General features: G+C 45.4%; 1 pseudogene; it reads right to left on the bottom strand.

Annotated features, from left to right (window-relative positions):
- Positions 1-16,296: 16,296 nt before the first annotated feature.
- Positions 16,297-20,768, bottom strand: LOC126543581 (uncharacterized; annotated as a pseudogene).
- Positions 20,769-27,006: the final 6,238 nt, after the last annotated feature.

Raw genomic sequence — 27,006 nt, forward strand, 5'->3', positions numbered from 1 at the left:
TACTCATCTGATATGACGGGTGGCCAATCGCCGAAATGGCCTCAATGAGCACGACACCTTGCAAATGGTACAAAACTTACAGCCGCATTACTTACGGAACTCCTTACCTCAACCTGAAGACAGCCGAGAAACAAAAGCTAAACCTTCTAATACGAAAGGCCACGAAGCTCGCCCTAGGACTGCCGACAACCGCCTCACTGACCGACTGCTTCGCATGGGAGTTCACAACTCCTGGGAAGAACTCGCACAAGCGCACCTCATCAACCAAATCGAGAGACTCAAGCTAACAACCACAGGCCGAGCAGTCCTCCGACGCACAGGATACGTAACCAATCCAGAACACGGTGACGACTGTAAGGAAAAGATCACGTCGAAGCTTCGAGAATGTCTACAAGTTCTTCAGATACCTCGAAACATGCATCCAGAACACTATCGAGGCAGACGGCTCGCCAGGGTAAACGCCATCAGACGCAAGCACCGTAACGACCCGCAGGCGCGCTACGTGGACGCAGCCAAGTATCCGGGCCGAAATGCCTTCGCCATCAGCGTCACAGACCACAAGGGTACGACACTGGCGTTGGCGACCATTCTCGTCAAACGCGTCGACACAGCTGAGGAGACCGCTATAGCACTCGCCACCCATACAAGCGAGCATGCCATAGTGGTCTTCACCGACTCTCAAGCAGCAGCACGTAACTACATGAAGGGCAGGATCTCTATAAAAGCGATCAACATACTGAAACGTGGCAACACTCCTCCCCCTCACACCTGCATCATGTGTGTTCCAGGACACAAGGGACTCGAGGGGAATGAAGCGGCACACGCCGCGGCCCGCGCAAGCGTCAACCGGGCCTCCCCGCACGAGATTCTAGGCATGTCCCACCCACCCAAATCAGCGGAGGCAACAGAAACAATACCGCCAACTTATCAAGCACTACTGCAGCACTATCGCCTTGGACGCAGGGTATACCCTAAACCACATCCAAAACTAACGAGAAACGAAGGCACTGACTACAGGCGACTCCAGAGCAATACCTTTGCCCATGGACGCTTACTGCATCATTTCCACCCGACGCTATACAGCTACACCTGTCCACACTGTAACGTACCAGACAGCCTGGCGCACCTCCTACTGCAATGCAAGAAAACCCGAGAAACCATCACAGTGGCACAACTAGTAGCCCCAGCAGACGCAGACCAAAACCTCCTTGCTGAAACGTGGGAGGCTGCGATCTCCAAGCCTGACCTGGTCGACCAGCGTGAACTCGTCGCCCGGGCCCGGAGGGCGATCCAAGCCAGAGGGTTCCTGGAATAAGGGACCCTCCCACCTCGACTGAGAAGTCACTGCTTCAAATAAAGGTTTCATTCCTTCCTTCCCATTTTTATAAGTTTCGGACTTCGTGAAGCCAAAAGGGAGTTGAGTCATTCAGTGCCAGCAGAAGTAGCGCTTCGTTGACTACTGCGTATTTAGCTGTAGGTATGCTCCTGTGCTAAACAGAATATACCTTCTGACTTCTCTGAAACCGAAATGTATTCCATCGGTGAAGCTATAACTATGTGGCTTATACGCACTTCCATGTGAATTTTTTTTCTGAATAAAGAATAGTGGTATCGTGGTGTGATAAATGCATTTTTATCATCAAAAGAAAGTGAATGGTAATAATTTAGTGTTCAAGCATGAACAAATGCAAAAATCAACTGTTTTTAATATATTTGGGGGATAAAATAAGACAACGGTATCAGGCATAACAAGCACTGAAATCCCTTTAGAAAAGTTTATTTAGGATATTTTTGGCAAAAGGCTCTCTCTTATGCTTCCAGAGAAACGCTAGTACCATGTTTTCTGTGAAATGTCTGGTTTTAAAGATAAACGGGCTATAAATTCATCATAAATATGTGACTGCCCGTCGCTATACCGTAAGCATAGGTAACATTTATTATCACAACATTTTTTTAAGCCGAGAATTACTTTCCTTTACTTTCCACTACACAATTGGTCACTACATTTGAGCTATCTACCCGTCACTTTGCATGTGAGCTAGCTAACTGGCAATACCTGTTCACTCGATCTAATGATGTTTGCCTGCATTATGACGTGACAAAACAGCATTATCTCCGCGATTATTTGTCGCTGTTGTCTCTGCACAGTGATTCACATCACTGAGAGCTCTTTACATTTATGTTTGCTTTCAACAGCCACAAATGCTATATGTTGAATGCTTACGTGAAGTAGCTGGAATGTTGTGCACTCTGCTAGAGGTAATAATAAAGAACATCAGGAAAGACCCGTCGATAAGTGAACGTTGAGGAACTCCGCGTATGCATTCGTAGATAACGCTCCAGTTAACACGCATTCGAAGGTAACTCTATTTTCATGAAAGTCAGTCTTCTATAATTGCATGTAAACTCTGGCTAACACCGTATGACATAGCGTCTTATCAAAATAGAGAATCTAGCACTAGACTGAATGCTCTATAAATGCGCGGCACTGACTTCACTACAGCTAGCGGCGGAAGGTCAAAAAGGCACATAGATGGTCTCAAAAGACTTGCCACAAGCAAGGCGACGTAGCCAGCAGGTTGTGTTATATTTAAAGCGACAATGTAGATTTCATCCAACATAAATAAGAAAAAGTTTAGCATAGCTTGTTCCGCTAGTTTTCTGAAGAGTGATGAAACGTGATATTGTCCACTCATAAGGTAAATACACAACAATAGGGTGCAACTCACGTAGGCAGGAGAGGCCACTCCTAGATGGTGAAATCGCGGCAGCCGGTTGCCTCGTCGATGTAAAAAACTAGTTCTGCTGACGCAACCCGGCCCAATTCAAAGCTCGGGCTATCATGTTTTCCTTAGGGGGGTCCCCGGCCGTCAGGTTCGAGACGTCAGTCCAAAATGCGCGCCCATTGGTGGAGAAGCGTTTGTGTCCGCCGTCGAGGCGCAAGTGCCTCCTGTAGTTGTACCCGAATATAGTGCCGGAACAAATCTAAAGCTACGTAATAAATAGGGCACACAAATGAAAGAACGGAATCTTAGAGCTTAGCTATATGCCTCATCATGGCCATGTGAGTTGTTCAGGTATAGCCTAATAAGAGCCGCAGAATATTTCTGATCTGGCACAGACGAAGTCTTTAGGGGGTCAATAGAGGCGAGTTGATCAGCACCATCCACTCAAGGAGTTGGTCCGTCGAGATAAACCGACCAAAATTGTTCCGCGACCAGACTACAACTATACACGCGTCCGTCAGCCCACATCGACAATGTTTAGCAAAATTTACGGAAGCATTATATCACACACTGTAATTTTCAAAGGTCCACGATTGGTGGGTATAAGGAGTTAAACGGTATTTTACGTAATTGGCATTGGAATTCCTTGCGAAGGCTACCGTATGTTCCTGCTGGCTGTGAAAATTCCGAAGCTTTGCATATGTGAAAGGTGAGTTGTGGGTTTTAACATTATATGGTATGTCAACACGTTTCCCAGCAAACCACGCTACATTTTTAAAACCACCGAGGGTATTGTCCAGGCCTCAATTCCTTTGTCGGTATGAAAAGCTCCATAGAGCGCTTCGTGGTCGTAGGACAGAGATAACTTCTCTGACGAAGCAATTACCGTCAAAGTTCAGCTGAAACAGGTTGAAAGCACGCGAAGCGGAAAAGTTCCAGCTGAAGTTATGACAATCGAAGGTGTACGGAGGTGTTCAACAAAACTCACACCTGTACTACTAAAGAATGAAATGCGTCAGCCATGACATTTCGACGCTGTCATCTAAAGGCAGAGGTACGCATAACTTCCAATAGCTCTATTTCAACCATCTCCTTGCATCGCCTTTCCTCCTCCTAAAAGAAATATAGGTATTCGTATTTAAAAATGTACTATTGGATGGCTGAGAATATCGATAATGAAATAATACTTCGCAACACGGGCTACTTTTTCGCTGTCTGCTTAAAAATTATGGATAATTATCAAAAGCTAATATGGAGTGATTGCTGGGAGGTGAACCATTTCGGGTGACTTGAACGGCAGCAAGCGATAGCAAGAGGCGTGCAAGGTATGCTCATTTGCCAGAGGAGAGAAAAAACGAAGAGCAGACACTCAGCTGATCCTTGACCAAACCTGACCATTGTGTAATGTCCTGGGGTGGCAGTGTCAGCTGAAATAGCTCATCGGAGCTCTAATGTAGTGACAGCTTCGACTGCTACGAATTCACTACCAATAACACGCCGCTTGCATTCGACTCCCCATCACGAGGACCAATGCCAGGCAATATAACGCATCCTGCCGCTACATAAAGACGTAGTATAGCTCTAATTACTGGTTCTATGCGTGCTGTTTTTTTATTTTAGGTGTTTTACTCCTCCTCCGTAAAGCCTTTCGCATACTCAATATATAATCTGCAGCGCTGATTTGCGCACTTTCATGTCAAAAAAAAAAAAAAGAGCGCACAATTTATCCGGACGGATACCACTAAGTTTCGGAAGCCTCGACTGCCTCATATGCGTGTCTAATATACGTTGAGCGTCTGATAAACAGCGAAAAGAAGCAGCACCTACAAGAACTGAAATGCGCACATGTGCATGTTACAGCAACCGATCGCCGTTCGCTTGTAATATAATGGGTCTCTCATCGGCGACATCAAGCAACGCCAGAAAGTAATATAACGTGCAGGTGCCTTTCTTGAAATCACAATCGAATCCCTCTTATTCGCACTGGTATGAGTTGCAAGCACCATCGAAAGCAGCGAGCGCGATACTTTAGTACGATGCTATCCTGGTGACTTCTCATTCTTCGTACTATCTTCATGCACACACTTGGGATGTTCCTTTAATTACCCATTGCTTGAGATTTGAGCATATGACGTCTCATAAAAAAACGCGTAGTGTTTTAGAGGAATACTAGGAGAATGCCAGCAAACTTGAAAGTATAAAAAATAGAGATGCAGACATAGACAAAGCTACAGGAAGGCGACCAGCCATCTTCCTGTCACTTTGTCTGTGTCTGCTCCTTGATTATTTGTACTTTTAAATTTGCTGGCATTCTCCTAGTAAAATTATTTACCAACTAGCCCAACAAGCCACTCCCATGAACCCATCTTTAGAGGAAAAGCAGGTGTCAGATCTGACCCGGTTGGCAGTTTCACAAGGCAGTTTATAACGCTGCTATATCTAGATGGTCTCCACATGTCGCCCATTTGCAATAGAAAGCAAACAGTGAATATGGGGAGCTAAAATGTACGTTGTAATTTTTAATCTAGGGATGCGGCGGAGAATGCGAATGGCAGCCTACATGAACGGTAACGTAAAAACGTTGATATTACGTCGTGTCTTCAGTTTTCGCCTTCTCATTGTGAACTGTACGGAATAAATAATGATTTATTTGAAATACGTATGGTCAAAACTGAACTAAGCTATAAAAGCAGTATTCTTTATGCCGATGGCATAATAGCTTCAGGTTAGTCTCTGAGGTCTGCCGTAAAGAGACGCACAAGCTCGATGACTATGATCAACGTCGCCTAAAATTCTGCGTGCGGCTGGCGAGGGCTGAACTTCGTGCAGACAACAGCGCAACACCAGTCGCCACTCGATACTTGCCCGTACAAAGAACGTCGCTTCTCACGCTAAACAATATCTCCCGATCACGGGTATCTCTACGCTGACGTGTGCCATTGAGTCCCAGCGTGCTCTGCGTAGGCCGCCATACACGTCATAACAATGTTTGACGAGTAGCTGAGGAAGAAGCAAGGCAAGTGGTAGGAGAGATGTAATCAAACTCATCTAGAAAGCATCCCTGGAACTCTCGAACAACCGAAATGAATGATTGAGGTCATTCATTGAGATCCGTAGAACTTGAACGTCACCGAAGTTGCCCTTTAATGTAAATCCGTGGAGGCCAACAAAAATGCTTTAGGAATGAGAAGAAGATATCAGTAAAATTTTTTAGAAGTTCTTCTTCACTGTCATCTATATCTATTCTTGACATGTTTCCTATAGTGAGCATCACGTAAAAGCAGTGACGTCTATTCGACACTGTCAATCGCATATTAAACAGCAGAGTTCAATAGACTGTGAAGTTAGAGAGAGTATATATAGAGAGAGTACGAAAAGCACTCTAGGCAGCACCAAGGTCTAGTCTTTTTCTCAGTCAGCATGGAGAAAACTGGCATTCTCATTCTGTTCCTATACACAAGTATGTGCATTGGGGCCACCGCCGGGATCAAACGTAAGTACGAGTATCCACGTTATGATGTTTGCATCAGCAACTGAACAAAATAGAGTATACTCAACGATCGATGGAAAGAGTAATGCAAGGCTTAACCTCAAAAGACAAGAAGGCAGAAATGTGTATTACAACGCAAACGTCAACCCATATTCAATAGTTACTATTACGCGGTAAAACGGCAGTTGTGCGCACGAAAGATAATAGGTTTAGTGATGTTTGCCAAGAGAAGGGAATTGCAGTTGTGAACTTGAGGTATTTAGGTACCATGACAAAATGACGAAACTTACAGACAAAAGATTAAGTCGGCAGGCGCAAGACAGGGATAATTTTATATCACTGGAAGAGTTTTGTCTTCCCCGCACGTAAAATTCTGATAATGATGGCATCCATAATTTTTTTCTATAATGCAGCAAAATAAAATGTTGGAGCTAAGTGCGTAGTATTTCTTGAGAACCTTCGAAGGTCACAAGGCTAAAAAGCATGCGATATAAGGAGTTAAACAAAAATGTCTACTAAATGACGACGATGTCTCCAATTTTGCACAATCCATTGATGGCTGGCATTCAGATATATTGAAAATGGCTTCGCTGCTCTCCTAGTTTGTCACATACTTAAAACTTTTGTATGTTCAGTAAGCACGAGACCCCGTACGATACTTGTTCACGTGTCGAAAAATTTCCTGACAACTAAATTATATCAATGAGAATTTTATTTCATTAATCTGATGGTTTTCTTTTTTTTGCTATGAGGTAATGTTCAGGCTTCATCGCACGCATATGCCTTATAATCCTTTTCACACGTTTCATATTAAAATGTGCACTCACGAGGCAAACCAGTTTGGTCTGCCTTGTTGCTTGTTGTTAAACCAAGGAGAACTGGTTTTGCAGGAAATGGATCAGAGAAATAAACTTGTGGATGATGTGACTGAAAGCGACTTTGGCGAGGACCCAGTGCTGTTCAATGGAGCGCGGCTGAAACTCATCCAGAAATTGATCTCAAAAAGCTTGTAATTCAGTGTTAATTTCGTCAAAATTGGCCTATGCACAATATCTCATTTTCATTTTGGTAATTCTCGTGTGGCTGGTGCGAACATTAAGGCCTTCAGCGACATCATGGTCAGTGATGCCTTCTTTATGAGTTATATCGGGAAATATATCAGGATTGTTACTTAAGACGAAGTCTAGTATATTGGCAGCAGTTTCAGTGGATGCTTTGGTTGACTAAGGAGCCGCGTTAATAAAAACTGTAGACACGTGCTGTGAAAACAATGTGGGGCTGCCTCCCTGGCCAATACGGAGAGCGTCGACCAATCAATATTTGTAAAATTGAAATACGCAGATAGTGTAATAATCAAATTCAGAAAAATTGAGCATACCTTGCTCAGCATTCGATGATACTAAACAGCAAACGCACCAAGCATGTAGGGTACATGGTGAAAAACGCCAATGACCACACCAAATGCCGCACCCTGCAAGGATCTTCAAACACAATCAAGAAAACAGTCGATAATGTTGGCTGCGGCCATGAATTCTTTCTTTATCGCGATGAGCACACCGGCCTCTCTACCCTGTTGTCTATCCTAGCGAAAAAACTTGAAAAAGGATGCACTCGTAAAGATATAGTTATTGTGAATGTTGTCGTTAAGCCAGGTCTCCTTTGGTAACACTAAAGAAGCCTGTCATATATCAATGAGCCATGAGAGCGCAATGCCATTAGCAACCACACGTCTAGTATTGGTGTACATAAATGGGCACTTTTTATCAGCGCCACAATGCACTTTTACTGGCGAGCTGGTAGGTGAACCTGAGCTTAGGGAAACGAAGAAGGCAAATCATTCATCCCTGCGCCGGGAAACAACAGCCCTGCCTTCATTGGTGTTCCACTCGTAAACATCACTGTTAAAAAGTGTTTCTTCGAAACAATACGTACACCATCCCCGTTTTTATTAATTGTTCGCAAGAACTGGAGAAGCTTCCGTTGCTTTTCACGAACGGCTTCCAAGTAACTTTGCGAGATGCCCAAATTAGTGTTTTTCAACTTATAGCCCGGGCGCAGAGCCAGTTCAACAGACTACAGATTAAAAAAATCTAGCTATGATTGGCCGTTTCTGCTCAGACGAAAAGCGGCGCACAGGATGTGCTCTCGTGATTGACGTCACCGTAATAGTAAGTGTTTTTGGAGAAAAATGATTTAAGAGTGGTTCTGACTTTTCTGGAGTTACAGACTTCAACGAAGACGTTATGCCATAAAAGAGAGCATTTGGCCACCAAGAGCGATTTTGCAGGTTGTAGATATTTTTCTTGTAGAACTACGAGACCGGTGTCGCTGCTTACGATGTACTGGTTTTTCGGGAGTCTCAGAACGGTGGTCGATGGTCGGGGGTTAGACTCGCCAACTAGGACGTTCGTTCGTCGCTCGTTTCTTGGTTCTTTCGCTCGCATCTTTGGTATTTAAATCCGGCGTTCGTTGCGTCACCTAATCATGGATTCTTTCGTTCGTTCGCTCTTTCGTTCTTACTTTCGTATGTTTGTTCGTTCGTTCATCACTCGCAATTTTAGGTCATTTGTGCATTCGCTAGGTGATTCGTTCTTTGGCACAGGCCTTCATTCGGTCGTTCGTTCGCTCATTCGCTCACTCAGTCATTCTTTCGCGATATTCGCCTATAATGACAATTGCATCGGTATTTCTTACACACGTCTTCTCTAACGGCGGCTTGGCCCCGGTTACGTAAAAAAAAAAACAGTAGCCGTCATGTTTTCATTTCACCTTGGCGCGCCTAACAGTAACAGCGCTATCACAGGCGAGGCTATTCAGTGCCAATAAGACCTTCTTAGATGTCGTCGCAGATGCGTAATTGGAGATAAGAGACACACTGCAATGAAATGACAGTTCAGATGGCTTAGGTAGGTGAGGGTAGTTATAAAAAACAGGGTAGCAAAAAGAAAAAAAGCGCTATAACAGGAGAACTGCTATCGCTTTATCAGCGCGTGTGTTATCGCGTTGTTTGTTTTTTGCTGTGTCGAACTTTTCCAGAAAATAAAAGAGCGCCCTGTGCAGGTTGCCCAGTCGCAGACGCCTGTTGACTGGTACTACTTGCGCCCATTGGGAAACTCACTAGTTTTTATTGCGCTAAGATTTTGAGGAAACTGCAGGCACATTTCTGCCGTTGACGTCCAACGATAATATTCCGTATGAAGTCCAAGGGGGATAACATTGTCGCCGCGGACGGTGTGATGCACATACGTGCGAGTGAAAGTGTGAGAGAGTGAGCCGACGAAGGCAGCTCAACCTGGTGCTCGCAAGGTTAAGAAAGCGGGGAGCAAGTGCGACGTCTTCCGTCGCGTGCAAGAAAACGGGGGATGGGGAGAGGGTGCGAGGGTTCTACTCTGGCGGCTGCAGCGTATGGTGCGGCCGTGCGTGCCCGATCTTGCAAGCGATCTCCGATGGGGACAGTAGGAGTGCTGATAGCTTCTTATGCACTGTGTTTTCACAACTTAGTTCGCGTGGAACCAAGAGACAGCACGAAGGTAAATTCGTTCGCTACTGCTGCTGCGCTTCCTGACTCCACTGCTTTGACAGATATTTTCCGTGGTAATTAATTATGTTCATGTTTGCTTGTCAATGAGTGACACCAGGCTTGCTAAGATAGTAACTATTACGAATGTTTACGATGCATACCGCAAATAAATGCACTATCCTTGCGACGTATTTTTGTCTACAACTGTGCTATCGCAATTAATGCTTCGCTTTTCAGGCAAAAGTGCGACTTTCATTTAAATTGATCGTTGTTTTTGGAGGTGCAGCAACCGTATTACAAAAATTATCTCCCAACATATTACCATAGGGCTTCGGCCATGACAACTGCACGTGACTTCCGAAATGCATAGCACGCCCGGACATGCGCTAAGAAGCTCATCGTGCTGCAGACTGGCTCCTCACTCGCACTTTTTTTGGACAAGCGGCGCCATCTAGTAGCGCTGCCGAGAAGTAGGCACATGGCCGCCTTAACGAACGAAGGCTTCGAATGATTCCCTTTCTGGCCGCACACCAAGAGGGATATATACAGGGGAGCAAGTTGGTGCGCGGTTCATGGAAGAGCGACACCTAAGCAGTGCATTCATGACACAGCTCGCAAAAGCGTTGGCGAAAAAGACGTTCATTGAAAAGCAGCCCATACCTGGTGCACTTGTGGCTCAGCTTGCTAAAGAAAATACTCTGGCCTCCGTCTTTTTCATGAGATTTATTATCGTAACCCATATTTATTGTTATTGTTGATATACGCCGCACCTTTCATATCAGCGCGCCTAGACCACCGTTAGAAGGTTCCCGTTCCCAAAACTAACACAGCTACTCATTCATTGCCATTTTTGGCTAAGACTGCAGGAGATTGGAACAAGCTCCCTGGGTCTATAATAGGCAGCCGCGACCCCATATGTTTTAAAAACGCCTTAGCATTTGATTAGCCGGTCTTTAACCATTGTGTAACTCTTTTCTCTTTAGTGTATTCCTGCGTGTTGTATTACAGATTTATTCTTTATATTGCAATTTTTTGCTGATGTGCTTCTGTATTGCTGCTTTATTGTTTAACCCATTTTATTTTCTCAAGTATTCCTTGTGTATTATGTGACTGATATATTCATGTACGATCGCCCCTCCTCTCTGTAATGTACCGTAATGTACCCTGAGGGTAAAATAGTTAAAATAATGGATAAATAAGACGTCATGTTTTTTTTTTTTTTTAGCAGCCCCTTGTAAGGTAAGGTTGAATATGCCGAGGGCAAGGAAAATTTGGGAGGCTTTTTAATGGCACATTCGGCTGGTTGATATTGCGCATCGGAAACTCAGCTAGGCGAAGTGCAGCCGCGCTCTCCTGCGGCAGCATTGATGATACTGTACGCTTCTTTCTACTGCCCACATTGCACCGTCTATCGGCCGTGCTGTAAGGTCAGTGCTCCGTGCAGGCTTCAGTCCACCGTGTATAGGACAAATGAAACTGCGTTTTTTCTCTATTGAGCGGAGCCCGTTCCCAGTTGCAATTACCTATTCACTTAATTTGGTATCAAAGAGGTTCAGTGAAGAGCAGCACATACCGAGTGGCATATACACAGTCAGCGTGAAAGTATGCCCTTGTCAAATACTTAAACCTACTTCCCCAGTCATCTATTAGGCAACGTAAAGGCTCGTACAAGAATGGAACATAAGTACACAGCACCACATACGCATGACCCAAGTTGGCCTTACAGTTGTTTTGAACAATGTTCCCCGGGCATAGCAGCCCGAAGCACTACCTAATCCACTATTTGCTACCTATTCGTGACAGACAGGACGGACGGACGGACGGACGGACGGACGGACGGACAGAGACAGACAGACAGACAGACAGACAGACAGACAGACAGACAGACAGACAGACAGACAGACAGACAGACAGACAGACAGACAGACAGATATTGCATACATTGCAATATGTATTGCACGTAGCTTTGCATATCAAGCTGCACGGGCGACGCAACCACAGCGGTTTACGTGCAACTTCTTGCGCGTTCTGCTCAAAGTGCATGCCCTATTGCAAAAACCAGCGTTGTACAGTACCTTCCAGTGTGAAACCAACACGTTTCTGGACACTGGAACGCACAGCGGATGCTGGCGCCCAGTGTCATTCACTAAGACAACGGTGAGATTGCTGGATAAGAGTTGGGACACACTGTACGAGGCGCTGGTTAAGTTGCTATGGAGGTGGGGTGCACTGGTGCATTTTGTCGACGCGTTCGTTATCGCCTCAGTTTATTGGCTCACACTGGAAACTGCTCTGGTTCCGTCTGTGCCATACTGGTTCCAGTATGCAAGGAGTATAGGCGCTGTTTAACGTTAAATGTTTGATGCAATCTTATCGGTAAATATTGGGTTCCTTTCCTAGATAAGGCTGTATTTTTTGTCATAAACATTTCGCTTCTACCACAGCTTGGAATGACAGTGCGGCAACGGCTCTGTTTGCGAATGCATCTGGCACTCAAGATCAATTTGGTTTTTTGCACTTTCCTTTTACTGTGCGGATAGTTATATTATTCAGCGAAGTTGCGGAAATGCAGATAATGCCTCATTTTGACAGCGAAGTTGTCACCATCTCGCTGGCCGGTATTCTTGGGGGCCATATGCGTCGGAAATAATGTTGTCCGGCCCCGGAGGTAGCACCATTACGGGCCGGCCCACGGCAGAGGTGAAGCAAAATTCAAGTGCTCCGAAAAGTGCATACATTCCTTGGGGCCACCCATACAACATAAAGAAGAGCATCCTTTTCAAAAAGTAAAAAGCGCAAAACAAGCATCCGTACGACATCGCTGAAGATAAAGCACTCCTGATTACAATGTAAAGCACGTAGCGCTCCTCGCATGCGTTTCCCTATAAACATTGCTGCTGCGCAATCTGCCGTGGAAATGGCAAATAGCGACGTGGGTGCTGACTTCACTAGCCTTTCGTATATATAAGAAATTCGTATTATTCCAATACAATTTTTTCGGTCTCAATCATGAGAAGTGTATTAATGGTTGGTGCAGATACAAGCAGCACAAAGAAAACAGAGGAGTGGTAACAAAAGGAAGCACTCCATTTTTAAGTAAAATTTATTAAAGCAGAACCTATGATAATCTACACAAATGGGCAATGATAATTTTTATGTGCTGCACTTAGTTTCCTTGCCTTGCTTTTTTATTCTTCAATCAGTTTCCAAGTTGTTTGGGTAGAGCCAACTATGCTACGATATCCCCCTCCTCCACCCCAAACCACTACCTCGGAGAACCACATTGAATAAGCTAAAGAAAGATACAAACCCGCGCTCTAGCGCGGAGCATCGAAGACAGCGAAGAAATGAAACTGAAAGCGATGGGGTCTGTGATCGATGGTTTAAAGTATCTTTAGAGCCCTGTAAATAATCTGAATATATTTAACTAGTCCTAAAACCCTTGAGCCCTCACAGGACACAATGAACAGCAAAACAACCCGACAAAGACCAGCCTAGGACATAGCGGAATGCCGCCACCTGAACATCGAAAGCCAGAACGGAGAAGGCAAAAGTGACCCCCCCCCCCCCCCTCTGCCAAACGACAACAGTGAGGCTGCAATGTGGCTCTCCGAGAAAGAAGAAATATTTTTTATACAATCTTCTAGCGGAGCATAGTTTAAATACCCTATAGGTGTATATTTAAAGTACAGCGGGCAATTTAAGACATCTAGCAGCTGAATGGTGTCTATATTTGTATAGAGTTTAAAATCATCGTTTTTGAAAATACTTAACTTGTATGGTACACCTTAAATATTTGCGGCCGTGTAAATGTGACTCACAGATGTTTACAAAGAAGTCGCAATTTCGCCCAAAAGGCGAAGGATCGATTGCGATATAGTAATGGCGGACAGCTATAGGTAATGAGGATGGTAGTTTTAAAAGCCGTATAAACTTGAAAATATAGGTTCTCTAACTAAATCACCAAGCATAGTGTAACGCGTGCACAAGGAAACATCAATACATCTGACTCGTTTACCACAGGAGCTCGCTCTCAAAACCCTGGGATAGGGCAGCACGGTAGTAGCAGTTAGCCAATGGACCTTCGTGCGGCTTCTCCCATCAAAGCGCAGAGTGGACTATGTCTACGCCGCAAATGGCTTTAAAGAGACAGCGGCCCGCGTGCGTATTTACAATTGCTAGTAAGTACAGGGGAACACTACGGAGGAGTCCTTTAGCGCGTGTTTGTCCCTAGGCGTGCTCGCAGTCGTCGGGGGGCGTAGTAGTACTGAACTTACCGTCGCAAGTTGGCGGCTCAACGTAATGACATTTATACAATCGTGTTTTTCACTAATTGAGACAACGTGTCATTATTTCTCATTATTGGCGGTGCCTCCAGGACACCAAGGCGGCCACGGGGACACCACAGCTAGAACACGGACTGGTCCGCGGGTTGGGGCTCACCGAGGCCTGCGCGTGCCATGCGGCCCCAACCCGTGGGCTGCCTTGGTTCCAGCTTTGATTCCCCCCCCCCCCCCCCCCCCAGCTACCCCTTGGGTGCCCTGGAGATCCTGCGTCGCCTGCTCTATTATAACCTCAGGTGGTCTCCTGAGGCCTCCGTTTCCCGGTTACATGTGCCCTCCTGGTGCAGCGCTTGTAAAGAGTGCAATCTATCGCCGCGACAGAAAAAAAGGGGCCCGCGACTTATACAACACCAGTCAGAACCTTGCCACAAGAATACTATTAAAATAATTTTGCACCTATGCGCTGCTCTTGGTAGGTCGGGAAAAGTATCTGGTTGCTGGTGAGAATTGGCTAATATTTACTGCGGATGTTCCCGTTTGGGAGTGCGTTTGAGAATTTAGTAGTAAGAAGAGGCGTTGTTGTTCTTGGGATCCTAGGGCGGGGCTTGAGGACATCGGCTCGAGCAAGTTTGGTTACATGGGTGTTATGAAAATGTACCGACTCGCCCAGCTAGCTATTGTACAACGGTGTAGGCTTTTTGGAGAGCACTGTTTGAGTGCTTCCTGTTTGAGAAGGTTTCTTTAGGATGATCGAATCTATCTTGTAGTCTTGGTTTTAAACGCGAATGCGACGTAGTCGTGTGGATTGGCCTTTAAGATGCCTTGTTTGCGATGTCTGGAATGGAAGCTCGTATATTCCAGGTAGTGTTGTTTATCGGAAGGTTTCCTATGCAGTGTTTTCTGTAGTATTCCATTGTGAATGCGTATTGTTGTGTCCAGAAAGTTTACCGGCTCCGTTGAAAATTCTGACGTGAATTTTAATGTTCCTTGAAAAGAATTTAGAAGTGCTACTTATTTATCTAGACTATCTTGACCATGTCCCCATATTACGAATATGTCGTCTATGTATAGTAGGCATGTGTGAGGCTGGTCAGTGCAGCGTGATAGGAAGTTTGTTTCTATAATCCCCATAGATATGTTCACGTAGGTCGGTGCAAGAGGCGTACCCATACTTGTCCCATGTATTTGTAGCTAGTAACTCTCCTCAAATTCGAAGTAGTTATGTGTTGGAACTTATTGAACAAGGAACAAGTAGGCTTCAATAGAGTGTTGGGCATTCTGTTAGGCAGCGTTTGTGTTGTCGAAGATAAACCATCGGGGATTGAAATGTTAGTGTACAGGGCCGTGACGTCTAGTCTTGCGAGAACTAGGTTTTGGCGTAGTGTGCCTTTAGTATTAAAGTCCTCCATAATTCTCAGTAGGTGGGGTGTATCTTCTACAAATAAAGGAAGTGCTTTTTGAAAGATGCCAAGGAAGCGGTTAAGGAAATTGGAGATGCACTCTGTGGGGTATTGTTGTTAGATACTATCGGGCGCCCTGGGATATTAGCGGTGTATAGTTTAGTAGATGGAATTTTATGAACTTTCGAAAGCAGGTATTACCTCCCGGCAGTTTTGTTGCTTGGCTTAAGAAATCTGTACTCTGACGGTGTTATCAATTCATCAGCCAAAAGTGATGTCAGCCCGTTGATAATTGTCAGTGTGTAGGATAATATCCGATTGTTATCTAGCTTACGGTAGTGTGCCTTAGTTGTCTGTAAGCCTCGCGCTTGTATTTTTCTACTTGCCAAATAACAATGCTTTCACCCTTATCTGCTTCCTTAACAACAATGCCATTCCGGCCACTAAGATTTGAAATGATATGACTCTCCAACGCAGTTGTGCTGTTAGGTTGCTTAGGTGTCTTCGATTGGCTTATATTTTATTTACTGACAGTTTTAAGGTAGGTCAAGTTCCACGGCTTGTTCTGGCTCGGGGGTCCAAACGTATTGGTGTGTAAGTGGTGTCGTCCCGATGTCTTGTGTGTTATCTGGGAAAAAGTGTCTGATACGCATTCGTCGGGAAAATTCTGAAAGGTCCCTGTCAAGTTCGAATTCATTTATTGTGTTATTCATTGGACAAAAGTTTAGGCCCTTGCTGAGCACGCCGAGCATGCTATTCCATTTGTCAGCCTCTTTCTTCACATTGAAGCTAGCATGAAGGTGATTCATGAAGTAGTACTATTATAAAACTTCCTTACACCTTTAAGAGGTAAGGGATTGGGTGTTCAAAGCGATCTTCAGCCGATGGCGATAGACTCCTCAGTCCATAAGCCCAGTACGTCACACGAACTCCACCAGCCGCAGATGGTCTCGCAAGCTTGAGCTGGGCAGCACAGATTCGCAACGGTTTTGGGTAGGATTAGGAAGTGGTTGGCGGATGGAGGTACTTTAGCATGTCAACACGGGAATGGTATAAGAAGCTTATTGATTGCAGCGCGGATACTTGTATGAGTATAGCGCAGGATGTATTGCGTGGTACAGGCCAAGGTGTTCATAGGGGTTTGTTTGAAGGCGATGCCTAACTACCGCCTCATCGCAGGAGAGTTTGGCATGGAAGAGTGGCACATGTAGCAGCGGCCCATACCCACTAACACCTGACGGCATTAAGCGGATTAACCGAGGAGCTTCACATAGCCGTCACCGAAATTGGCTGGATGCTTGATTTCGAGCCCTGTTCCCTCACCAGAACTAATCTATGCCGTAACCATTCAGCCAGGGATTACACACTAACTCAAACGTGCGGAAAGACGGTTACACAGACAGAGAGACCGACAGACAGGCAGACAGACAGACAGACAGACAGACACAGACAGACAGACAGACAGACAGACAGACAGACAGACAGACAGACAGACAGACAGACAGACAGACAGACAGACATCCCAGAACGTCTGTGGAGTACATATTATGCATTGGTTATCTACGTCTCTACAAGCGTTTCAAGTGGTTCTAATATAATATTTGTATTATGGCCGCGGGAGCACGGTATTACAGCTCAGTGGCGGTGAAAACATTATCAAGGCCGTCGTCAGGACCAGCTGAGCACAGACTGTGATGTTCGTGGGTTCAAGAAAGCAAGAAGCGATAAGAAGAACATTTCGGCCTCCTCCTCCACCGCAAATGGGGACGTCGACATCGCAGCAGGGGCTCGTTGCAAGTGGTCCTTGTGTCGTCTCCACGTACAGGGTCCGTTGGGTGCCTGCACCTTGACCTTGTACGAAACTGGCCCCGCCCGCTCCAAGATGGTTGCATTGAGCCACTTTGGTCCGCTCCTGAAATTGCGCACCAAAACTTCATCGTTCACATGAAACACAGCATGATCACTACTTCGCCGTATCATTTGCTGGAACTGACTTGTGCTGACAGTAGGCGACAAAGCGGACTTCAGTGCGTCCAAACGAGTGCGCAGCTGACTACCAAGAAAAAGATAAGACGGTGTCTCGAGTGTGGTTGCATGCGGCGTGTTCCCATACACCGCCAAGAATTTGGAGAATGTTTCTTCAAGACACTCTGCTGCAGGGCCTTTGCGTAGAGCATTCTCTAATGTCTGCACGAACCTTCCAGCCAATCCGTTGCTGCTCCGGTGATAAGCAGAAGTGAAAACGTGACGGACGGCGTGCTCTTTCATAAACGCTTCGAGCTTGGACGATGTGGACTGTGCACCGTTATCGCTTACAATTGTCTCCGGCGCGCCGTATCATGCGAACAGTTCACGTAAATCTGCTATGGTTGCTTGCGCGGACGCACTTGTCATGAGGTACACCTCTGGTCATATTGAATGCGTGTCTACAACTAACAGCATACGATTACGGAATGGGTCCGCAAAGTCAATATGTACACGTGACCATGGTTGCGTAGGCCACGACCACGGGTGCAGCGGTGCCCTTAGCGGCATGTTACGCTGCTGCAGGTATAGCATGCAGTGTCTCACTTGATTCTCGCGATCTTTTCCCACGGATGGCCACCATATATAGCTTCGAGCGAGTCCCTTGCTTCGCAAGATACCTGGGGGTCCCTGGTGTATCTCCTCCCGGGCTGGAGGGGAGCTTTGGCGGCGCTGCCACTCGCATTCTATGCATCAGGCACCCTTCGTGGATAGTCAGTTAACTGCGTCTGTCAAAGTAGGGTTCCAACTCTGTCATCAACATGCGAAGGCCATCCTTTCCTGGTGAAGTCGAAGACAATGCTGGAACAGGATCACGAACTGTGTAATGCGCGATTTACTTGCTTGTCACAGGAAGGGGGGCTAAGCGAAGCGTAAGAAATGTATCACTCGTGCTGTCCTCTTCCTCCCTTGTCTCTAACGGCAGATGCGAAAAATAGTCCGCGTCCGCGTTGACGGTTGACTTTCGATAGACAAGGTCGTACTTATAAGCTGAAAGAGTTAAAGCCCACCGTTGTGGTCTGGCGGCCGCTATGGTGGGGCCACTCTTCGGCCCAAGAATTGTTTGTAGTGGTTTATGGTCATAGATAAACGTAAATTGTCGGTCATAAATATAACAATGGAGCTTACTGATGACAAAGCTTAAGGCAAGCACCTCCTTTTCTATATGGCTATAGATTTCTTCAGCCTTTGATAGCGTCCTAGAAGCGTAAGCAATTGGTCTTACCGTGCCGTCTTTCGTAACGTGCGATGACACGGCGCCGAGACCGTACGCAGATGCATCGCACGGCAGCTGCAGTGGTAACGCAGGATCGTAGGGCGCAAGAACTTCGCCGGATGACAGCACTATTTTGATGGCTTGAAATGCGTCCTCGCTTTTTCGGTCCGAGGACCAGGAGACGTCCTTCTGCAACAATCTGTAAAAGGGCTTAGCAAGCGTTGCCAATTGCGGCGTAAACTTGCTATAGTAATTAATGAGCCCGCGTAGCGAAAGCAGTTGGGCTACGTTAGTGGGTGCTGCGGCTTTCAGAAGAGCCTGAACTTTTCCGTTTGTTGGTTTGACGCCCGTCCTACTGATAACATGCCCAAGATACTGAAGGCTTTCCTTAAAGAACTGGCATTTTTCACCCTTAACTCGGACGCCTTTTGCGCGAGTGTTTGAAGCCCTGTTTCAAGATTCACGAGGTGCTCTGCTGCAGTAGCTCCTGTCAGAAGAATGTCATCTAGATAAGAGATCGCGCCTGGCAGCCCTTTCAAGATGTTATCTATAATGCGCTGGAACAATACCGGTGCTGAGGCGACTCTGAAGGGCAATCTTTTAATAGCGAACAGCCTTTTATGCGTATTCGCGTATTCAACGCGAGCAGTTTTTTAGATTCTTCCGACATTTGCACCTGTTGGTATGCCCTATTTAGATCCAGCTTCGAAAAGTACCGCCCTCCCGCAAGCGCAGCTAGTATCTCGTCCAGATTAGGTAGAGGATACTGCTCTATGTCCAGAACAGGGTTCAACGTTGTCTTATAATCTCCGCACACACGTACTGTACCGTCCTTCTAACAACCGGTACAATTGGTGTGGCAAACTCGCTAGTCCAAACTTGCGTAATGACGCCCATTTCCTGTAGCTTTTGTGACGGTTCCTCCATTGCTAAACGAAACGCATAGGGCACGTTTCGAGCTTTGAGAAACTTTGAGACAGTTTTCCTTAAGAAACAAGGTAGCTTGCCCACCTTCTATCGTGCCAAGGGTGTCGTCAAAAATGGTGCTGCATTTGTCGAGGAGTTCTCTCAGTTGCGTACCGTGGTCCTCTTGGCTTGTGTCAGGGTGCGAATCGTTGCCCAGCATGTGTAAACCGCATACTTCGTCCCAATCCAAGCGCAAAGTTTCGAGCCACTCGCGTTCTAGTACAGCTGGTCCGCCGTAGTCTAAGACGTACAACGGAAGGTCACCGCCTTGGTCCTTGTATCGTTCGGCCGCGTTGAAAAAGCCGCAGGGTTGGAGAACTTCTCCTGTGTACGTTTTGAGTCGCAGTAATGTTAGTTCCAGCTTCGAAGGTGGTCTAAGCTTCTGGAACTGTTGCCTTGATATCACAGACACTGTACCACCTGTGTCTAACTCCATGCGCAAGGGTATGCCCTCAATGTTGACGGTGATGGGACGCCAGGTTCTTTGAGAGAGCATCTAGACGTTGCCTTTGTCGTTGCTTTGAAGAGTGCGCACCCACTTTTCAGAACTTGCAGGCGTCTGTTTTGGACCACGACAGGCACGCTGAATGTGGCCCTTCTTGCCGCATTTCGTGCACTTATCGGCGATATGCGGACAAGCGCGGGAAAAATGCTTGTCGGAGTCACAGCGCTAACACTAAAAAAAGTAGGTTCCTTTTCGTTTCGCCTTCGGTGCATTTTGTGCAATTTTTCTTCGCTTCTTCCAGAGCCAGTGCGCGCTCAACGGCCTTTTGCAAAGTCAGCGTTATATCTTCTGCAAATAAGTATCGCTGTATGTCGGTACGGAATAAACCGCACACAAACCTGTCTCGGAGCGATTCGTCCAAAGAGGTGCCGAATTCACAGGTTTGTGCGAGTTTTCTGAGCTCGGCTACATACTGGGCGATACCTTCATGTTGCAGCTGACATCTGTGAAATTTTGCTCGGTCTCTCATCATAGACACTCTCGGAGTGAAGTGACTGCGAAGCAGTTCTGTTAGTTCATTTAACGTCTTTTGCGACGGCTTATCTGGTGCGGCCAGAGACTTCAAGAGGCTGAACGACTTCGGCCCAATAATGCTTAGCAAAACATGCACCTTGAGGTCTTCGGGAACTTTGTTCATCGCAAAAATGTATATCAGGCGTTCTTCGTAAGATAGCTAGTCACTCACAGTTTCATCGAAGGCTTCTACTTGACCAATCTGACTGGAGGCTGCCATCTCAGAAGTGTTGTCGCCTTGTGTCGTAGGTGCGGATGCGTTCAGCAGTCCTCAGAGCGTTTGCCTCGGTGTTTGGTTGCTCAGCTTCAGTGCCTCTTTCCTGTGTATTTATTTCCTTGCTTAGGCCATCCTCGTCACCAGTTGCGATGTTTGCGGGTTCAAGAAAGCAAGAAGCGATAAGAAAGCTGCGTAGTACTTTATTGGGCGGCAGCTAGAATGCTGTCTGGCTGCACTTATGCAGGTGCTCGCTTTTTGTGGAGCCCCTGCTGACGTCACTTGGCGCGTCACTTATCACGCCGGTAGCCAAAACTGCGGCGGCTCGTATCACAGACTTCTGCTACAGCAAGTTCTGGAGGAGAACAAGATAAGTCACTCGCTGGAATAATTTCTTAAACATGTCATAAGAAGATACTTTCACGCTGATAAAGCTTCCAATTGGACTCAACATATTGGCTCTTAGAAGAAAGTCCCCATGCTTCTCTGCGAGATCGTCCTCATACTATGGTCCCCCTGTACGCAGACAGTTCATATCACATTTCAGATGTCTTGTTCAATATGTCGTTAAGTACAAAATACTATAAAAATATACTCGCTTTTACCTTGAGCTTCTGCACGCTCCAGCACAAGTTTCGAACATTTAGTTGTTTCAGGCTGCATATTCTAACAAATCTGTATTGCCACATGATGAAGGATGGATGGCAAATCTTGAATGCCTACTTCGAAAATGGTGTACTTTATGCAAATGTAGAAAGAAAAGTGTTAAATAATAAAGAATACTTATTGCGACAGAATGATTATGTGATTGATAACACCGTGGCGGTGTGTGCGTCCTATTCATTCAAAGATGTGTAATTATTTTTAATAATAATCATTACCACGAATAATTGTACAGTGGACAACTGCAGACTAGCATTATTGCACTTGAGAGTGTAGCAAAAAAAATGATGTTTGCACAGAAATTTACCTTTTAGCGAGAAAATGGTGGGTATGAGTGCTTGTTAAGATTCCTGAGAATTTCCAACAATCCAGCGCGAGCCTGTTGATGAAAAACCTAACTTTGCCACGTTCTACACATTTTGGTTGAATGGTTTCTTTTATGTATAAATATCTCAGGTCAGCTACACCATTCTTTACAGGAAAACCAAGAGACCCAATAGGCGAAGGAATCACCGTCAAGGCGTATGTATATCATGACGGTCGTTTCAAGAATTTTTCTACAGATCTCTCGAAATACTTCAACAACACATTTGAAAAGGTAACACACAATATTCTCTTCTGGCAAATAAAGTAATAAAAATAAATTTTATTGCTTTTAGAATGCACCTTAACTCGTTCACTTTGGAGAACGCAGTGTTCTTAAATTTAGAACATGCAACACGGCCTAAAACTTCAGCACAATGAGCAACTGGTATATTTAGACAAATCTTATATCATAATTGGCTTTCTGTGCTTGTATACAATTGAAATGTAGCATAAGCCCGAAAATATATTGAATGAAAAAAGAGTCGGTACTTTCACAAGCACAAATAAAGAAATGCTTGTGATGAACGGAGACGAACTTCAAAATCTTTGTGATATCAATGATTATTGCTAAGAGGGAAGGTAAGAAAACCGCTTGTATCGCGACATGCTAACGCAGCAAACAAACATTCCTTATTATTCGTTCTGTTCTAATCACTGCATGTTAACGAGTGAACGGGCGCCCTGTCCGGTTTTCTTCTCTTGTGTGTGTCCGTTTATTTGGCGTCTTTATATTTTCTAATGAACACCTACCAACTAGGCTAACAAGAAGGGCTTTTGAGTGAATGAAAGTGTTTCGCAAATCCAGTACTCCTTAATGCAAAATTTGAGCGCATGTCGATATGTGTTTCACTTACGCGATATACAGAGGCAGAGAATGTGACCCAAATCACTGCACGCATTGGCAATGGACCAGTCCTGCCAGCGCCTTCACAGAGGGGGGTGCAGTATGGAGACGCTGGCATGTCGAGCAGTATCGGAGCCAGCTGTGGAAGAAGACGATGACGAACGCGCGTGCAGTTGCGCAAGCGCGTTCGCCCGGTTACGCTGAAGGACGACAACGCTGAACACAGGAACAGGCGTCTAACAGCTGCGCTCTAAAGCTTTATTTCAGACACCAAGCTGGTATTGCCCAGAGGTGGTCTGCAACATTATTTTAGGCATCCGTGGTCTTGTTCACCAGCCGTAGCTGGTCCTTGGGACTTGGGCTTGTATTCTCGTTCTCACAGTGGTTCTCTGCTGGTGTTCGGGTGCGCGCTGTCGGTAGGTACCTGTTATATTCCCCAGACCATGTGGCAGAAGGTGTTCGGCGTATTGCAGAATTTGCTGTCTCTTCTATGCGTTGAGCAATACCTCGCGTGTAGTACAGAACCGCAAAATTAATTGCCTATTCCAAGTCGGCGTAATGTGATGGCTTCTTCTCTGTTAAGTTGCAGTCTGGTGCCGGGTATTCCCGCTTAGAGTTCTTTTAATGTTCTAGAATGTCCAAACATTTGATCGTACCCTATCCTTGCGGCGTGGCGCTACAGGATGTCCTGACGAGATTTCCCGGCGTACATGCGCTCGTGCGGCAGCGTGAGCCGCTTGGTTTTTAACCAAAGGTTCGTGTCCCGGGTTGCAGATGATGTAAGTTTAAGGGATAGCCTTCAACTTGATGATGTTGATTGTAGGTTTGGTGATTCCTCCTGCAAGGACATGACGACAGACTGCCTGCGACTCTAGCCACAGGCTACAAAACCCATCATATTCCTACACAATAGAATAGGTGCCTCATCAGAAGCTTAAACATTCTGACGAACAACTACTTATTTCCAGGATTGATCTCAAGATATTAGCACTTGTGTTTGTACTTGTGCACTTGTTTGCACACACATTAATAAAACAATTCGTAAACTAGACAATCATAAACTACTACAAACAATTAAAAATGTCACAGCTTCACCCAAAAGGTGAAACATCTATTGTGATAGTAAATTAGTTGACATCTGCAGGATATCAACCGGCCGAATAAACTTGTAAACATTCACTAACTAAACAACAAGCATGATCTCATGCGTGCACAAGCAAACATGAACGCATCTCACTTGATGACCTGGGACACTCCCTGTGAAAACGCTGGAGTGGCGAAGCGCGGCAGCAGCGTGGAGCTAATTGTGCTTCGTACTGCCTCTCGCTTTAACAAAAACTCAGTGGCAAAAATATTGTCACGTGGTGGTGACGTTGAAGAACACAGTAGCAATACTGTGAACGACAAAACTAAATTTTATTGGGCGAACCTGTGCCCACAAAACAGGCTACACTTATAGCACAACGATAGCGGCGAACACAGTCGGCGATCGTCGAAAACCTGATCAGCGGGTCAAGCGCGTCAGCTTTTATAGAGCAGTCGTCGAATGTTCCAGACTAATCGTTCGGACCAGCGTGCCTTCCACAAAGTTCTACACCATTGGCGTCAGGTGATGAAATCAGATAACATAAGGTTCGGCGACAACAGACAACGGATAGAAGCATCGATAACTTTCCAGAAACTTCGGATACATGCAGGTGCGTCCAACGCTGTGCGATAACATTTGTTAGGCGGCGAAACATGGTTGCCCGATAAAGATAAAGACAGGTGATGTAAAATTCGTTCACGATGCATTCATTTTACATTTAAATATTTTTGTGTTAAGACTTTCGCGTACACACACATATATGTTGTTTTATTTTTTAATTGTTGTTGGAACGAAGAAGCAAGCATAAGTTGCAAGATGCGATTGTGCTTTGTGGAATAGACCATCCAAATTTATTCGTAACAATATACCTCGTTCTGCATTTAAGCAAAGTGTACTGTCACAGTAAAGTCGTTTTTATAAGCATGAAGAAAAAGTTTATCCGCACACCGCCTTTTGGCTACCTTTGGCAAGTTTAGCTAGTTTAGCATATCGAGTCCATGGGCGCGTACCTTGAAAGTTAATATCTGGATGATTTGCGTTGCACCACTTACAACTTATAATTCAGTCCAGACATACGTGAGATATGCCACCGTTTTGTTGACTACCACTAAGATTGTAGTTTCCTCCACAAAAACCAGCACTACTTTTCCGCCTTATTGCAGTCTTTTATTATGTGATCTTCCCAACTTATATTTTCGCTATAAATATCTCAAAGTAATTAAATGAGTCAACTGTAGGAAGTACCTCATATGGAAGTAGCGATGTGTAAGCATTTTTAAGCACATAGTTTATTTGTCATGCGCAATACAAACGTCTTGCGTTTGTTTATTTTTGTTTTCCATATTTTGAGTGATATAAATTATACGCTTGCATTAAGGAAGTGGTGCACCTACATTGTATGTATTGATGTGCTTGGGGAACGTGGAAGCGCGAATTCAATTTTTTACGAGCGGGCACGCGCAGCCAAGCAGCAACACTAGCAAGAACATAAAAGCGTTGCTTTTATGCAGCGGAAACTTTGGTGGCTTTTAAAGAAGCGTGGTCTGGGTGGTTGCACATATAGAGGGTTCAAAAGTGTAAATTTTGAATGAATGTCAATAATGTTTTTTCTTGTCTTGAAAGCAAGCAAACATTTTACGCACGTGCATTTCTACCAGAAACGTATTCGCCCATAGTGTCGATTTTCGGAGTGGAGGAAGACTTGTGTTACAGTAACTACAAAAAAAGACTACTCATGGACATTTACTTCATGTGCTGTCAAAGCGGTCGCATAGTACAGGAGTTGAGTATTGAGTGCAAATATCCAGTTGCATGATTAGAACTTAAGTCTACCTTGCCTTTAGGGAGTAAAATGAACTGCCAATGAGATTTTGATAGACCGTTCTACATCGCCCCTCACTACACGTTGTAAGACGCTCCTGTTGATGACACATAACGGGCCGTGAAAGGCGTGAAGTGCGTGAGCCTTTGCCATTTGACTGTGCAGTTATGCGAGGTACCTTTGCCGCGCTGTTTCAAGCGTTAGTTGAGAGCTCAGAACGTTGAATTTAAGACAAAAATAAACCTTCTCCTTCACTGTCGCCAAACTTCACTAACGGCGCGGCTTTTACTACTTGTGACGTTCTGATGTAAATGTTTGGTGTCCTAACGTCAGATACAATATTTGTTACGATAAATATGCAATTCATTTGTACCTTGCTTTCAGATTCAGGAAATGTTACACAATCGATCCGTCATGGTGAACTTTACGCTGATGGAGACTACACAGGTAAATATCATCATCAGCAGCATCATCATCATCCGGGTTAAGCCCACTGCAGGGCAAAGGCCTCTCCCATACTTCTCCAATCACCCCGGTCATGTACTAATTGTGGCCATGTCGTCCCTGCCAACTTCTTAATCTCATCCGTCCACCTAACCTCCTGCCGCCCCCTGCTACGCTTCCCGTCCCTTGGAATCCAGTCCGTAACCCTTAATAACCATCGGTCATCTTCCCTCCTCCTTACATGTCCTGCACATGTCCATTTCTTTTTCTCTATTTCAACTAAGATGTCATTAACTCGAGTTTGTTTTCTCACCCAATGTGCTCAGGTAAATCTATCACAAGTCAAAAGTAGATCTTATAGACGCTTTTCACTGTTCCACAGTGGATACCGTAGTCCTTGATCACCATGTGACTCATCTAATGCTTGCCTGAACCAACCTTCCTGCTCCTGTTTACAAGGGAGGTGCATGACTTTGGTTAACTGCAGTGCTGTGGTTTTTAGGCATTTGTCCCTGACAATAACTGCATGAAGGGCACGAACATTTCCCCGAAAGTGAAATGTGTGATTGAGCGCTGGTGAACATCAAGTTATGAACACCTCGCGGCGAAGCGAGCACATTGAGACGCTTGGCGCGTTTTCATTGTGCCTTACCGAGGTGCAGTGAGAAGGCAGGCAAGAGCATGTGTGGGCAAGAAACGCGAACATAACACACGTTAGCAAGGGCGACAGCGAGGGTGACAGGGCATCGCGGCGTTGCACTCTCCCCTCACACGACGCCTCATGCGCTACTGCGGCAGCTGATGTTCCCTTTCGACGGCTCTGCTCCGTCGAGGCGCGCACGTTTCGGCTGAATTGGTACGATTACATTGAAGAGGCCTGATGCGGCGAGAAAATATGACGAATTTTTACTAAAGCCTAAGC

Source organism: Dermacentor andersoni, chromosome 10 (assembly GCF_023375885.2).
Source record: "Dermacentor andersoni chromosome 10, qqDerAnde1_hic_scaffold, whole genome shotgun sequence".
Lineage (NCBI taxonomy): Eukaryota > Metazoa > Arthropoda > Arachnida > Ixodida > Ixodidae > Dermacentor > Dermacentor andersoni.